Source organism: Anomalospiza imberbis, chromosome 1 (assembly GCF_031753505.1).
Source record: "Anomalospiza imberbis isolate Cuckoo-Finch-1a 21T00152 chromosome 1, ASM3175350v1, whole genome shotgun sequence".
In the NCBI taxonomy this organism is placed as follows: domain Eukaryota; kingdom Metazoa; phylum Chordata; class Aves; order Passeriformes; family Viduidae; genus Anomalospiza; species Anomalospiza imberbis.
Window position 1 is genome coordinate 5,791,873 of NC_089681.1, and position 15,233 is coordinate 5,807,105.

Genomic DNA, 15,233 nt, shown 5'->3' on the forward strand with positions numbered 1-15,233 from the left:
CTACAAACCAAAGCCCCAAAACCCAAACCCACAATTCTTTGCACAAAGTAAAACAACACATTTCTTAACTGAAATCTATAAAAGCCTGGATTGCTGCAACCCAGGAAGGATTTTCATGGAAAAATAAATCTTTATAGCTGTAGGTGTTTTAAGTCAACACCTTGGCAACTTCCAGGAGTTGTCTACCTAAGGTGCAGGAAGTGATAGATTACAAAATGTCTGTTGATGCTGTGTTCCCCCCCACCCCTCTTTGTTTCTTGGAAGTGGAGGGCAAATGCTGGCCAGGCTGGTGGTGAGAAAGGAGAGGGATATTCCCTTAGCTCTCCCCACTGGGGTGTTTTAGAAAATAGTGAAGAGTAAGAAGAAACAAATCTTTTCCATCACAGAGAGAGTCTGGAATAGGCTCCAGAACCACTCAGCTGAAAGCCAAGGAAGCAAGGGTTGGTGAAACTTTGTCTTTTCCACTCTCATTTAGTGTCCTACATGGCCAGAGATACCAAGGAAGATGAGATAAAATTTCTTCATTGATAAGGAACTGTGTCAGTAGCAATTACTTTTTGTGGGATCAGATGGAATTATACCTTTCTGTCAAGTTTTACCAATTTGACAGTTCCTTACCAAAGTTTTAGGTAAGTCTGTGCTAATTTCCCACATACATTTAACTGGGAATGTTCCAATTTTTCTGACACATATAAAGCATTACAAAAAAAAAAAAATCCCAATAAGTATTATGAGTGAGAATGACTTAGTGATAACATCTGATTGACTCCATGGTTTTTTTGACTGAAAAATTTGATTCCAGTGGAAGAAATTTTTCTCTTGGCTTGCCCTCAAGAAAAGTATCCAATAATCAAATGGGCTGAAACAAAATCAGCATCTCCAAAATCCTCCATTTTATTTCAAAGATTTTTGATTATTATAGCATTCTTGAGAATTTTGAAATAGTTGTTAAACTTTTATTCTCTTGAGAGCTCTTCTATTACTTCTCACCATCTTTCCAAACTCAAGTCTCTGAAATTTGGGATCCTGTGGTACTGCTCCAAAAAAAAAAAAAAAGCATGCATACAAGCTGGTTTCACTCCATTAGCATGGAGATGTCTTCCACCTGCTTTGCACCTTTTCCAGCCTTACCCTTCCATACTGTGTCATTAGCTTGTGTGTTTCTGGGGCTGTTTTTGGTACATTTGAAATTGATCAAACTTCCTGAGTATTTGTTGTCACATCACAGGATGATGTGAAATGCTCAAGAGTCCAGAAAAGGCAGAATGGAACCTTCACATCCCATTTGGTCACTGTTCCTTACTAAGCTGCCTGGTACCCCAAGTTGGAGTACCAGCAGTGTGGACCAGTGACTATTCCTTTGTGGACTCTGAAATTGTAAGAGACCAACTGTATCAGCTAAATGTTCACAAGTCCATGGAGCCTGATGGGATTCATCCCAGAGTTTTGAGAGAGCTAGCAAATGTTATGGCAGGAGTCATCTCTTTCATCTACGAAAGATCTTGGAAGTTTGGAGAGTCCTTGTTGACTGGACACTTGACAGTACTATTCCAATCTAAATAAAGGTATGAAGAAAGACACAGGGAACTATGAATGGGCTTTTCTAACCTCAGTTCCTGTAAAAAATTATGGAGAAGATGATACTGAGTACAGCTGAAAGGCATTTGAAGAATAATACAGACATCAGGCACAGTCAACATGTGTTTGTAATAGATGACTTCTTTTAAATTTGAAGTCTTTCTATGTTAGAATCACCCTCCAAGTGGTTGAAGGGAAGGTGATTTTTTTGGGTTTTAGTGAAGCTTTTGATACTGTGACTCACAGCATCCTTGTGGATGAGTTGTCCAGCTCTGGGGTGAGTGGGTGTCGGAGGCACATTCTTCTTTCTTCTGGGATTTTTCATAGAGCAGCACAGAGGAAAGAAAGATAAAACAATTTCTATTTCTGCTCCTTTTTTTTTTTTTTCATGTGGAATGTGTTTGGAGAATTGTTTACCTGGGTTGATTGCTTGATTGGATTCTGGTGAGGATTGTTTGAGCCTGATGGCCAATCCAATCCACCTGTGTCTGGACTCTCGACAGAGGGTCACGAGTTGTTAGTTAGATATGGTAGTTAGAAAAAGTAGGTATGTAATTTTTAGTTATCTCCTTTAAATAGTATATTAATGTATTATAGTATAGTTATAATAAAGAAATCATTCAGCCTTCTGAACTTCTAAACAGACATCATCATTTCTTCCCACTGGGTTCGCCTGCATTTACAATAAGTGGGTTCATGGTGAATTGGCTGAAGGGCAGAGCTCAGAGGGTTGCAGTGAATGTGGCTACGTCTGACTGGTGATTGGACACCAGAGGTGTTTCTCTGAGTTTAAGCCTAGGTCCAGTCCTATTCAATATATCTCCCAATGATCTGGATGTAGGAGTTGGATGTGCCATTAGCAAGTTTGTCTCCTCTCCTCAATTACATATAAAGGAAGAAAGTACATGACAGTTAAATGCCTAAGGTTGGTGATACTTCAAATCTGCAGGAAGTTGATGAATCATGTTGCTCTCTTCTGACCTCAGGGGTGTCTACTATATTGAATAACCCAATCCTTCAACCGTGCCAACACCCAATTGTCCAACCACACAGTCAGTTTTAATTTGAATTACTTTCTTTCTTATCTGCTTTGCTTAATTGAATTGCTAACGATGACATAGCTGTTTGAAAAGGTATCTGGTGGAGGTGTTGCCTGATTCTTTATAGTTTTCAAACTAGTGATGTATGAACCATAGCCCTGTATTCAGTACACTCTTAGGAACAGGCTCTGGAAGATTTTGTCAGCCTTTACAGTGAGTCAAAGTTATTGAGGGTGAATTCAATGAAAACTGATGAGACTAGCATGTATTTGAAGGCTGGGTTACAGCTGTAGGGCTGGGTTTCTTGGAGATCTTTTTCTTAATCATTTTTAAGAGCACTACACCTTTAGTAAGCCAAAGAGTTTGGAATGTGCCTTTAACTCTGTGAAAGAACAGTGAAGAGTCTGTGCAAAAAAAAAGCTGTAGTCTTTTTGAAAAAAAAAATGAGTATGGCTTCTCGCCTTTTCTAGCAAAGACATCAAGGCAACCTTCTATTTCTGACATCTGTATTTACTGAAGAGTAGTATGAAGCTGTAATTCTTGAACTGAGACTTATATGTATTTTTATTTTTATGTATTTTTATTTTCCTTGGTTCTCTAGAAGATATCAAACACTCTCTCAGTTTGCTAAGCCCATCATGCAGGGCTTAGCCCAGGAACTAATTTGCCTATCAGTCACTCAGCCAGCTCTATATTTGTGTTTTCAATGGAGACTTGATTGCATAGACTCAGTGTGGGGTAGATGGTGTCTGGCTCTCAGTGATATACTTGGAAGGATTCTGCATGTGAAAGTATATTCAGTGGGTGATGAAGTGAAAATGCATGATTTAATTCCATTTTGATTCAATGTTTGAGTAAAATGGTAGGAAGTGTTGACTGCAGATCAACATGAGCTTTGCAATCCTGGAAAATTCCATGGGGAGAGCATCCATTCGTTTGTCCTACTCTGCTTCATTGGCCATAGATGGACTTTATTACAACAGTAACTGTGGTTCTATGTTAAAAAACCCCAAAGCTTATTTTCCTTCTCTAGCAATCTATGCTTAAAATTATTTTAGAGGAGAAAGTGTGGCACTGGGACTCTGCATCCAGGGTTTATTGCCTAACCAGAAACAACAAACCTTGTTAGCTTTTCCCAATGTGATGGAAACCTGATCCCCTGTTGAATGCCTACTAAAGTTTAGACTGAACCAGTGTGCCTAAAAATGGCAGAGTTTGGACATACTTGATACTAAAACAAGATCATGTATTATACTACTGCACATTTCTTTACTTTTAACATCATTCTGAATATTTTTGGGTCATTTTTTTCTCTTTCCCTCCCCTCTTTTGTTTTTCAAATGACTAAAAGGGAATTCTCTAGAGAGTCAACCTCATTTACTCCACATGACTCCTATTTATCAAGAAATTCAGGTGTTTTTCTATGTCCTGCAAAATATAATTTTTCCTTGGAGGGAAAGACTTCAAGGTTAATTGGAAAAGCATAAAGTGTGACAATAGTCCATGTGACATGACTTGTTACAGTAAAGACTGTCATAGCAAAGTGGATTACTCTTGTGTTTTTGTTGCTTAGGAAGGAAGAAGGTTGGGAAGATGTGAAGCCTCTGATCCATGAACAACGGGGCTGTACAGGTTCATCACACATATTTAACCCAACCCTTTCCAAAGGGCAGATGGCAGAATTTTACACCATATTTGTTTTAGAGTAATTTTCCTGCAATTGTCCAAGTCCTACTTTTAGGATTCAGGTGTTGTTAAATCCTATTCTTTTTCTTCTAAACCATGCAATGTTTGTGAAGAGCTTGATGGAAATGGAGGTATTTGAAGGAAAATAATAAGATAGCCCTCTGCATATTTCTGGAAGTTCCTTGAAGTTAAGAACTCAATGGCAAGATAAGAAAACAACATTTGAAATGTTTATTAATTCTCACTTGCTCTGCATGAGGAGGGAAGTGCACAAAGTGAGGTGAAAGTTTAGTGTTCAAACAGAAAATAAGCCCATGACAGGCCAAGAAAATGGCCTTTGAAATCTCATTCCAAGCAGGCAATGAACATGGCAGGACTGCAGTCACAAGACAAGGGAAAAGGCTGCTTCTAGTCAGAGACTGGTAAGGAGAGACAGGGGATGAGCTTTAGGTATGTGCAGAGATAGCAAAATTCCTGTGCAATTAATCTGCCAACATACAGACTAAATGTGAGAACCTAAATATTTGTGTTGGATTTTTAGACCTTGCAAGATTAAACCTTGTGTCACAGGCAGAAAAATTATTAAATCCATGGTGATGAAGAAAGCAAAGGAGGTCAAACTTTTAGGGGGAATTTGCCCATAATTCAGCAGAAGCTTTAGGGCTCTTGACATGTATTGTCATGCTCTTAATTTAATATAAAGTAGTACATACAGAAAAACTGTTTCTAAATGTCTTTTATGATTTTTAGTTTTAACAAATATGTTTTTGGAGGAGATTCTGGAAACAAAAATAAACCATTAAAAGTTTTCAAACATGAGACGTCTAATTTAAAACAGGAAAAACCAAACAACCCCCCTAATTCTCATATAATCAAACACAGCTTTTTACAATAACTGTTCTTTCCTACCAGTTTAAATCAACAGTAACTTGATTTGGGGAGAGCATGGAACTTGATTTGGGGAGAGCAAAAGGAAAAGAAAAATGTTGGCTTTCACAAAACATTGTGTAGAAATCATGGAGTTCAGGGCACTAGGTTCAGGGCAAGGATCTTCTAATCAGTCAGTAGAAGTGTTTTATATGTCAGGAAAATAAAAATACCTTGATACTTCTATTTCTTTCAAAGCAATTTGAACTAGTATAACAAGACATGTTATAGAAGAAACAACTAAAAGTGATGGTGGTGGGGTTGCAAAGAATTCCGTGTAAAGATTTCATTTAGAGACAGAAAGTCAAGATGACCTTCTCAAACAACATCCCTCTGACAGCTGAAATACCTGTGTGAAAGATCCATAATGATTCTTTGAATGTATTTTCAAGCAAGACACTGTTGTGGCATTGAGTCCTTTAAAAAGGAGCTCAGGGTTGAGGATGCAACTCAGAAAGTGTTTAATAGCTTTTTTATTATACCCCGTGTGCATTGGCTGGCAGAACTCTCCCAGATTGATTATGTTCAAAGCTGCCACAGGCACATTTTGCAATTTAGCAGCGGCCTGAGCTGTACTGAACAGTTTCCTCTGCAGTTGGCAGTGTTAAATGCTCTGCCATTACTCTGAAAAAGCAGCTTTTGTCTCTGAGATGATCAGGACAATCGCATTTTTGTAATGGGAATATGTTTACAATCACTTTGTTTTTCTTATCTCTGGCTGCTGTTGTGTTGAACTGATAGTGGTGTTAGCACTGACTTGGGAAGAATGCAGAAAGATCTGGGACAAAGGCAGTCAGTTCTATGGATAGAGTGAGTTAGCTCTGGAAAGATAAGCCGAGGCAAAGATCCTGGTCCTGGCTCTGCTGGAAGAACTGATTATGCCTGATATTTGAAAATGAGTCCTCTGGGTTGCAAACCTTTTCAGGAAAGCATTTACAGGCTTCCACGAGGGTGAACTCTGTGAGTTAGGAGTCAGCTGCTGGAGAACTTTTGATAACAGGTGAATTTTAGCAGCTTCCCCTTTCCCTTCCTTCCTTTCCTTTGCTATTCCATAAAGACTTGTTCTGGGAAGACTGACCAGTCTCCTTCTTATCGAATGGCAGATGTATCAATACTGGTGTGTCTGGGAGACCGCACCAAAGACCCTGCTGCAGATGGTCTTTGCTTACCCAGCTCTCACTGACCTTTTGATAAGCTTGGTTCTGTGCTCTCACAGCACGGCTCCAGAAATTGCAAGTGCCGTAAGAAAGATCAAAATCCTTGCAAGTCTTCACTCTTAAAATGATTTCAGAATCTTTATGAGAAGACTATGTGAAGCATAATTAGTGATAAATATTTTTGCAGAGAGAATGGGAAAAAAACAGCGTGAGGAAGATATTGTGGCAGCATTTGCATTCTGTTACTGTGAAAACTGCATTTTAAAATGGGAATTTTAAAATTGAGATGCTATCCTCTACCAATTTTATTTGGAACTTTTGAAACTTCTAATTAAAAAATATCTTACTTTTTTGTCTTTGATATTTCCCTGATCTGCTTCTCTGCCACAAATCTCTGAAACTATAACACATAGAGGTTTGTATTGTCTCAAACATTTGTACTTGTGTACATTTTGTCTCTAGAAAATAATACTAAAATATATATAGGATTTGAATATACTTTCTGAAGTAGAGGTGCAAACGATTAACCCAGATAACCTGAGAAATTGAAAACATTAAAATCATAGAAAGACTTGCACTGGAAGGGATCTTAAAGGTCAACTTATTCCAGCCCCACTGCAATGGACAGGGAACCTTCCACAGGACAGGTTGCTCCAAACCTTTTCCAACCTGGCCTGGAGCATTTCCAGGGATGGGGCATCCACAACTACTCATGGCAACTTTAGGAAATGTGATCCTGATCTTTACAATTGGTGGAACTGCCAACATGAAGAATGATGCCTGTCACTTCAGGCTCTGGTAGGATAAAAGCAGAGAAGCAAACACTAGAGATGCTGGTGAAAAGAGACAGTCAGACTTCTCTCCTGTTTATCGTTCCATGGCTGGAAGGTGGCTCTTTGCCTACCTTGGAATATCCTGGCCTTTTTCTATCGTATCCTATATCCTTTGCTCATACCTGTCCAGAGGACATGGAAGATGTTTGCTTTAATTTCTGGGATGTGTGATTCCCCAGGTTTGTTTCAGACAATATCCTGTGGCTTTTGTGAGCTTCCACTTTGGATACCTCCTTGTGTTCACATGTGGCATCTTTATTTTCATATCTGCTAATGAAAACTCCTTAGGGAGTTTTCCATTCCCCCCTCCTCATCTCACATTTTATTGTTGTTTTCTCTGCCCAATAAAATTTGATACCCAAGGACATCCAGTTGTCTGTGTTAATTTATTGTCTCTCAGCCCTGAATATCCCAACACCACCACAGACTCTATTAGCAATTTTCAACAACATGGGCCTAAAACTTGAGTTCTGAGAATCTGAATCAGTATTTGCCCATGTTATCTAACAAGTGGGTAAGAAAAACTTTTACATTTTAGAAAGATCATTCTGCTGACCAGTTTTGTTTTCCTGCAGTGCCTGAAGGCTTAGGACGACTGTGGTACTGTGTAGCTTTCCAGACTGGCTTGCAGGCCATACTTGTAATAGGGATGTATTTGCCATTTAATTGGACTGATGATTAAAAAAAAAAAAAAATCAGATGAGATTAAATTTTCATTTTCTTTCATATGAAAATTAATTTCTCTTGGTACTTTTTGGCGATGAGAAGGGCGTGTTTCTATCTAATTATGTAGCAGTACTTCCATAATTGCAACTTAGTTCTTCTGGCTTACATCAAAAACTATCCATCCCTCCCAAGGCTCTTTATTTTGCTTCTCATGGGCTTACAACCATGTTGGAGGATTTGTCTTTTCTCACACTGATAAATTTTGCTGAGCTTGGGGTAAAACTTATTGCTAGTGCCCTGCTGCAGAGATCTTTTGCACATCCCAAAAGTCCAGTTCATCTAGGAATCTTTCATAATTTTGCCACTGAAATATAAAAAGTAATTAAAAAAATATTGAGGTTTCTTTATTTTGTTGTTGATGTGGATCTTTTGCTTTACTCTGGAGAAGATCATGTCTGTGTTGATTTCGATTTTTAACTTTGAGTAATTCCTCACTGTTTCTTTTCACTTCCACAAATGAGCTCCCTATCACCTCTAAAAGGATCTCTGTTGCATCTACACTATTGCTATTTTTTACTTGAAAAGAAATTAAAAAAGAAAAATCAAATTTAGAACTATGCAGAGAAGAAATAAAAAACAGAAATCAAGACTAATTTTGTGCTCTACTCCTGGCAGTTGGCCTTTGCTTCCCACCTTTCTCTCAATGCTGTCTAAAGGCACTGTCCAAAATACAACACCTAAAAGAAAGAGATTAGAAAAGACAAGATGTGGGGAAAAAAACACTTCTTTTCTTCCCTTGGCTTCCATTATTCACGTTCACCACTGATGAGTGGCAGATTCATGATTTCTTTTGCAATAGCTCAGGGTTTCATAGAGAAGGGGGAAGATATTTCAAAAGCCAGATAATATGATTATGGAAGCATAAAGAGTATCAGAGAGAATGTGCAGACACAAGTAGAACTCAGTGGTAGACTTTTTTTTTTTTCAAGGAGGTTGAATTTTAAAGTGTTCTTTTATGTCCACTGTAGCTGGAATCACTGTTGGTGTTGGGAACATTGGAAATCAGCTTTTATATGTATATAAATATATAAAAAATATCTTTTACTTTCTTGAAAAACATCTCAAGCAATCACTTGGTCCAGACTGGGATGGTTATCATTTATTTGAAAAGAAAAATGACACTACCTGTACAGCTTTAATTGCTACAGAATAAGTTTCATTGAACTAAAAGCCCCAATTAGTTTTGGTTTAACCATCTGCAGAGTTAAACAGCAAAGCAGAAAAATACATTGTGATATAAATGGAGTGTGCTAGAGACTTTTAAGAGAAATGTGCATTTTATTTGAGATACTATGTGTAGAACTGATGTCTTATCTCAAAAAGGATGTTTTTCAACTCAGATGAGTGCAAAGAAGGGTGATTAATATAAAGTACCATGAGAGGTCTTGTTTGAAGCAAAAGTATAAATTTTAACACTATTTAAAAAACCCAATATTTTTGAGAAAGTAGATCAAGAGCTCCTGTGTTTTCCCTGTATCTAAACATTTGGGGTTCAACCAACAAAAAATGTGGGTTTTTTTCCCCAATATTTGTGATTAGGATGTGCAAAGTGCTGAGAACAGCAGCGAAAGTGAATTAGAAAGGGATGGAATATTTGTGCATGGATAACAAGAGGCTCAGTAATGTTCCTGTTAAGTTTTTTGAAGTGGATCCTAAACCTCTGCTTTGGCATCCAGAAGGCTGATAAAGATCAGGTGAGATGGATCAAATTTCCCTCTTGTGAGTTTTAAGTGTGTCATCCCTTGGTCCTGGGTGGCATTGGCTGTGTAGGACACAAAGGGAACTTCTGACAGCTTCTCAGTAGCTGCCCCCAGAGCCCCCCTTTGCCCCAAACCTGCCCACATAAGCTCAGGGCAGTACCTGAGGCTTCCAGCTGAGTTTGCACACGATTCAGCAAACCACAGGAAATAAGAATGTACTTGAAATTAAACCCTTATCCAAATGTGTAGTTTACTGCCTAGAAAATCTTCCTCTTCCTAGAATGCTATAGGAGGAAGCTGATAAAAAAAAAAAAAAATAATGAAGTCAGCATGAAATGGAAGTTTTCCACTGAATGTTTTAAACTACATATTCAGCCCTAATGCTTTTAGAGAATATTTCAGGCAGACCTCAGGTTTCTTCCACTTAATAAAATGTTTCCACTGCTGCAATGGCCTCTCCATCACAACTGGCTGGTTGTATGCTCAATTCTTTTTTATCACAGTTGTTCTCACATTCAGGAGCTACAGTCTAAATAGATCTGCCCATGTCTGTATCAAAACAAAATCATCAAGTAACTTGTGAATACCTCTTGCTTGTTTGGGGAATTAAAACCCAGCACACTTAATCTAAGTCGTTTGTTTGTTTGTTTTTCTAATTGGCTGCATTTAGTCCTACTGGCCCACTTCTATTTTTATGTGGGCTACCTTTATGAAAATACCAATGAACAATGAGAAAGCTGAGGTATAAATTAGCTGGCACCCAGAGTTTGGTACTGTGTGGATTCTGTGGGGCAGTAAAGAAGTGTGTAAACTGCTCTGGAGAGATGTGGGGTTTCTTTTCCTGTTCATACAGCATTTAATACAGCACAGCTACAGGCTGGAGAATGTACAAGTGCACCTATATCCTTTTCTAGAAAAGTATGGAGGAGACAATATGTAAGAGGTGCTGTGTGTTGAAAGTATATTTCTGGATGCACACTTAATTTCTCTGATATCTTATTGTTTAATTTCAACTTGTGGAAAAAATAAAAATCCTTGTTGTGGATTTTGCTGAAAAGCAAGGTGTATGCTCCCTTTTAATGGATTCATAAAGGGATGGTAGCAGTGTTGTTTCAGCTTTTCCCAGCATCTAAATCTTTATAAATAATTCAATAAAAGTCATCGCCACAGTGAATGGTAATTAGGTTTATAAAAGAAAGAACAGTTGCTTCAGATAAAAGAATGAGGGCCCTATTTCTCACACTGCCCAGACAAACATCCATCACTGTTCACTCTCAGTGTGACAGCAGGTCACACATTTCATACAAAGCAAGCAGGGAAGTTTCCACTTGAGAAAATTAAGGTTGAAATATATCCTTGTACTTTTTAGCACAACTGCTAAGTGTCACACAGTTAGCCTGTGCTTGGTTCTAAAGCCAGCTGAAATTTCAACTGCAATTACACAAGAACATGAGATTTACCATGACCAGCTCTTAGAAAAATGAATCTCTGAGCTGTCTCCAGGTATTTACCAACTTTTTCCAGTTTAGATCACCAGAGTGTCCAGAATAACCAGTTGAATTTCTCCAATTAGACCACATCAGGTGCTCTGTGCACTGTTAAGCAGCTAAACACCGATCAAAAATATTTAAAGGCACAAACTTTATAAAAAAGTTCCCAAAATTCTTATTTATAGTTGTGATGTCAGTTTGTCATTCAACCATCTCCTTTTTTTTTTAGCCATTCAGTTAAATAAGATGTCCCTGCTTTGTAGTACATCATATGCTGTCCAGTTTCTTTGACTGTTTTGAATAGTTCACAAATTTTCAAAGTTCACTGTGTTCTTGAACATCTTCTACTGCTGTGGCTCCTTTATGGGGTCAGAGGAGGGTAATGTAGTCAAATAAATTTTTGTATCAAAATAATTGCATCAATTCTATTTAGTTAGTTGTGTCAAAATCCTCTCAACTTTGGGAAGTTCTGCATTTCAAGGGATAATAGAGCATAAAAAAAGACTTTTTTTTTTCCATTGAAAACATTGAATAAATAATGACAAGAATGAAAAATACTGCACTACAATCTAACATTATGCAATCAGCATGACTGATGTGATTTATCAGTCTCTTGCAACTCCTTTTGCTGCTAAAGGAACTGTTCCATGAAAAAATATTCTGTAGAGTAGGAGAGATGTGAGGAGATTTAGTTACATCATATTTTTATGACACACTTCAATAATAGATTCATTAAAATTGCAGAAAAAAGCCTGCCAGTCACAGAAATCTTCCCTTTGCTTCTTTCCATTCTTATTTTCCACCAAGGTTCCCCACATGGGGACTATGCCCTCCTCCTTTCCTCTGAACCATGGAGGCCAGAGTTCTATGCCCATAAGGAACTCAACTGTTTTCCTTGCTATACACTTAATATTTAATATGTAACATTCAGTTCCGTGTTCTAACTTAAATCGTTCAATAGACAATGTATTATTCAACAGATACAACCTAAAATGTTAAATAAGCAGGAATTTCAGATGCATTTATACAAGTGGGCCCAACTACATAACATTTCCTTGCTTTCTTGTAGATTCATTATCACTTTTAATTCTTTCACTATTTGATTAAGTTTAAAGCAAAGCAGTTTGCCATCCAGGACACTTCTACCATTGACCTCCTTTCTTCTAGGGAAGTACAAATGTGCAGTTAGTACTTAGCCCAAGTGCATAATGCATGCAAAATTAATAGATGGACGAGATTTGCTTGAGTGTTAAAAAACCAGGACAAATGAATATGCTGGGATTTTTCTTCTCCCCTCCATGTAGTTTCTTGCAGAGTTCCAGTGGTACTTTTGCAGAGTATTCTTTTATTAAATAGGGTGGAGGAATCACACCTGCTGGCACATGTGAATTACTTATGCATTCCCAACTCCTGTTATTTATCTCACAATAAAGTGCAAGCATCTACTTTGACAGAGCTCAAAACTGAGTCTAGAGAAAGGCCAAAGAACAGCAGCACAGATTTTCTGCATTATATTTGTTGAACCAGGATTTGAATATGAAAAAAAAATTAGGGGCCAGTTTTACTGAGGTGTTTGGTTGCCTCAGTTCCATTTAAATAAATGGGAATTAAGTACCAAATTGCTACTTAAAAGACTGGCTGACAGTGAGATCTAAAAAACAAATTTTACAAGATCTTGACTAGAGGCATAAAATGCCCATAAGTTTGCTGACACCAATTCCAAAACAAACCCATTTTTTAGCCCAATCACTGGGATAATTTGATGCCTGATAAATAATACTAACCTTCCTACCTCCCACTGTGAAACCTAGAGCTGCTATGATACGATTCCTCAGGAAGGAGGAGACATGGCTGTTAGCACTTATTCTACCCTCCTGCAGTGGTAGAAATTCAATCTAACAAATCCCCTCTGAGATCTGAGGAAGAAGACAAAGTCAAATAGCATAAAGAGAGGCAATTATTTTCTTTCTTCAGTCCATGACAAACCTTATCAATCTTGCCTGGGCAAAATCACCATTCCTGGATTGCTAGAAATCATCTTGTAATTTTCCATCCTATTTCTGAACGTTATATATCCCATTGATCTTGTGCCAGTGTCATACTTAAAGTTAGCTAACTCTTCCACTATCTTGACATTCAGCCTTTACAAGTATGAGTCACCATATCCTCCCACAACCTTTATATTCCTATGCCAAGTTGAGCTTTTTGTGTATCCTTGTCCACAATGATCATAGTCACCTTTTTAGTTCCTCCTTCCATTTCCCTACTTTTTCTCTTGAAAACAAGTGCTTAGAAATGCTAAACACAATTCCATCTGATGCTACAACCAGGCATTTTTTACAGCTGGATGGCTAATTTCTTACCTGTACTGACCAAATTCAGAATGCTTTGCCATTTGTACCTGTACTGTGTCCATAGATTAATAGAATTTCTTGAGTTCAAAAGGACCCAGAAGGATCATTGAGTCCAACTCGTGGCCCTGTGCAGGGCAGCCTCAAGAATCACCCCAAGTGTCTGAATGTGTTATCCAAGTACTTGAACTCTGTCAGGCTTGGGACTTGTGATCACTTTCCTGGGAAGCCTTTCAATGCCCAGCCACCCTCTGGGTGAAGAACCTTCAACTAATGGCCAGCCTAAACCTGACACAGCTTCACTGCCAGCCCCTCAGGTCCTGTCACTCCTCACCAGAGAGAGCAGATCAGTGTCTGTCCCTCTGGTTCTCTTTGTGAGGAACTTTTAGAGTGCAGTGAGGTCTCCCCTCAGTCTCCTCCAGGCTGAACAAGCCAAGTGACCTCAGCCACATTTCATACAACTTCCCCTTTCCCCTCCAGATCCTTCACCATCATAGCCCTCCTTTAGACACTCTCTAATAGCTTTATAGCTTACATTGTGCTGTGGGGAATTCACTCATGGGCTGAGCTCTCACAAGCACAGAAATGGAGCTCCTTAGGGATGAGCAAAGGGGCGGCACAACCCATTGGAATGTGGTAACAAGGGAGACCACTAAGAAGATAAGTTAATTTTGAAGACACAAGTTGTTGTTTATCTCATCTCTGGGGATGCAGTTTTGTCCTTATCAGTACATGATTTAGTATACTTTGCATTTAGGTCATGGGATGGAGTTCTTGTTTTGCACACAGACATGTCACCATAACAGCTCTGCTGAATTCACAGGAAATTCACAGCCTTGGAGAGCCCTGGCACGAGCATCAGTCCTGCTGCAGCCTGGGGAAAGGCCTGACCTGGAGCAGAGAGACAGGAGAGGAGGGAGGAGCAGCCCGGAGAGGCTGGGCGGGACCAACCACTGTCCCATCCCCACCTTTGTAGGGGAGAGGAGTCAAGAGTAAAACGGGGAAGGGGGGTCTGGAGAAAAGCTGGGTGGAAGGTGTTTTTAGTGCTTCTTGTCTTTCTTTCTCAATACCAGAATATATTTTAATTGTGAATAAATTAAATTAATTTTCTCTGTATAATCCTGTTTAGCCCATGACAGAACTGGTAAATGATCTCCCTGTCTTTACCTGAGTCCCTGAGCTCTCTCATCACGCTTTCTCTCCTTGTACCTCTGGGGAGGGGGAGTGGCTGTGCACTGGGTGGGTGTTTGGCCCTTTAGCAGGAATGACTGTATTGTCTGGTTCTTTTAATGTTTCTCAAAGGGATTTTTTTTCAGGATCTGATTGTCCATTTTGTATGGTTGAGAGAGAAGTGTCTTGGCTCTCCAGGAGAAAGGATGCACCAAGGTTGTGGTGTGCATTCCTGCATGCCTGGGGGAGCCCACTCTGAGCCAGAGGCTGTATAACATGGGTACTTGTGTCTGCACCCCAAATTAGTAAATCCTGAGAGCCCCTGATGTTTATCAGTTCAGGCTTTAACCCCACTAATGCAGCTGCATATCTCTGTCTATACTCATGCAGCAGAGCCTGGCTATTTTTGTTTGCTCTGCCAAGGGGGAAACAAAAGTCTGCAAGATACATTCTGGGTGACCCTACACTGAGGCTTGTCAGGAAAACAATGTCTTGAAGAACAGCAGATTTGTTTTTTCTTTCAGTATTTTGGAGAAGGCAGCTTCCCAAGACATCTAGGCATGATCTGCATAGCA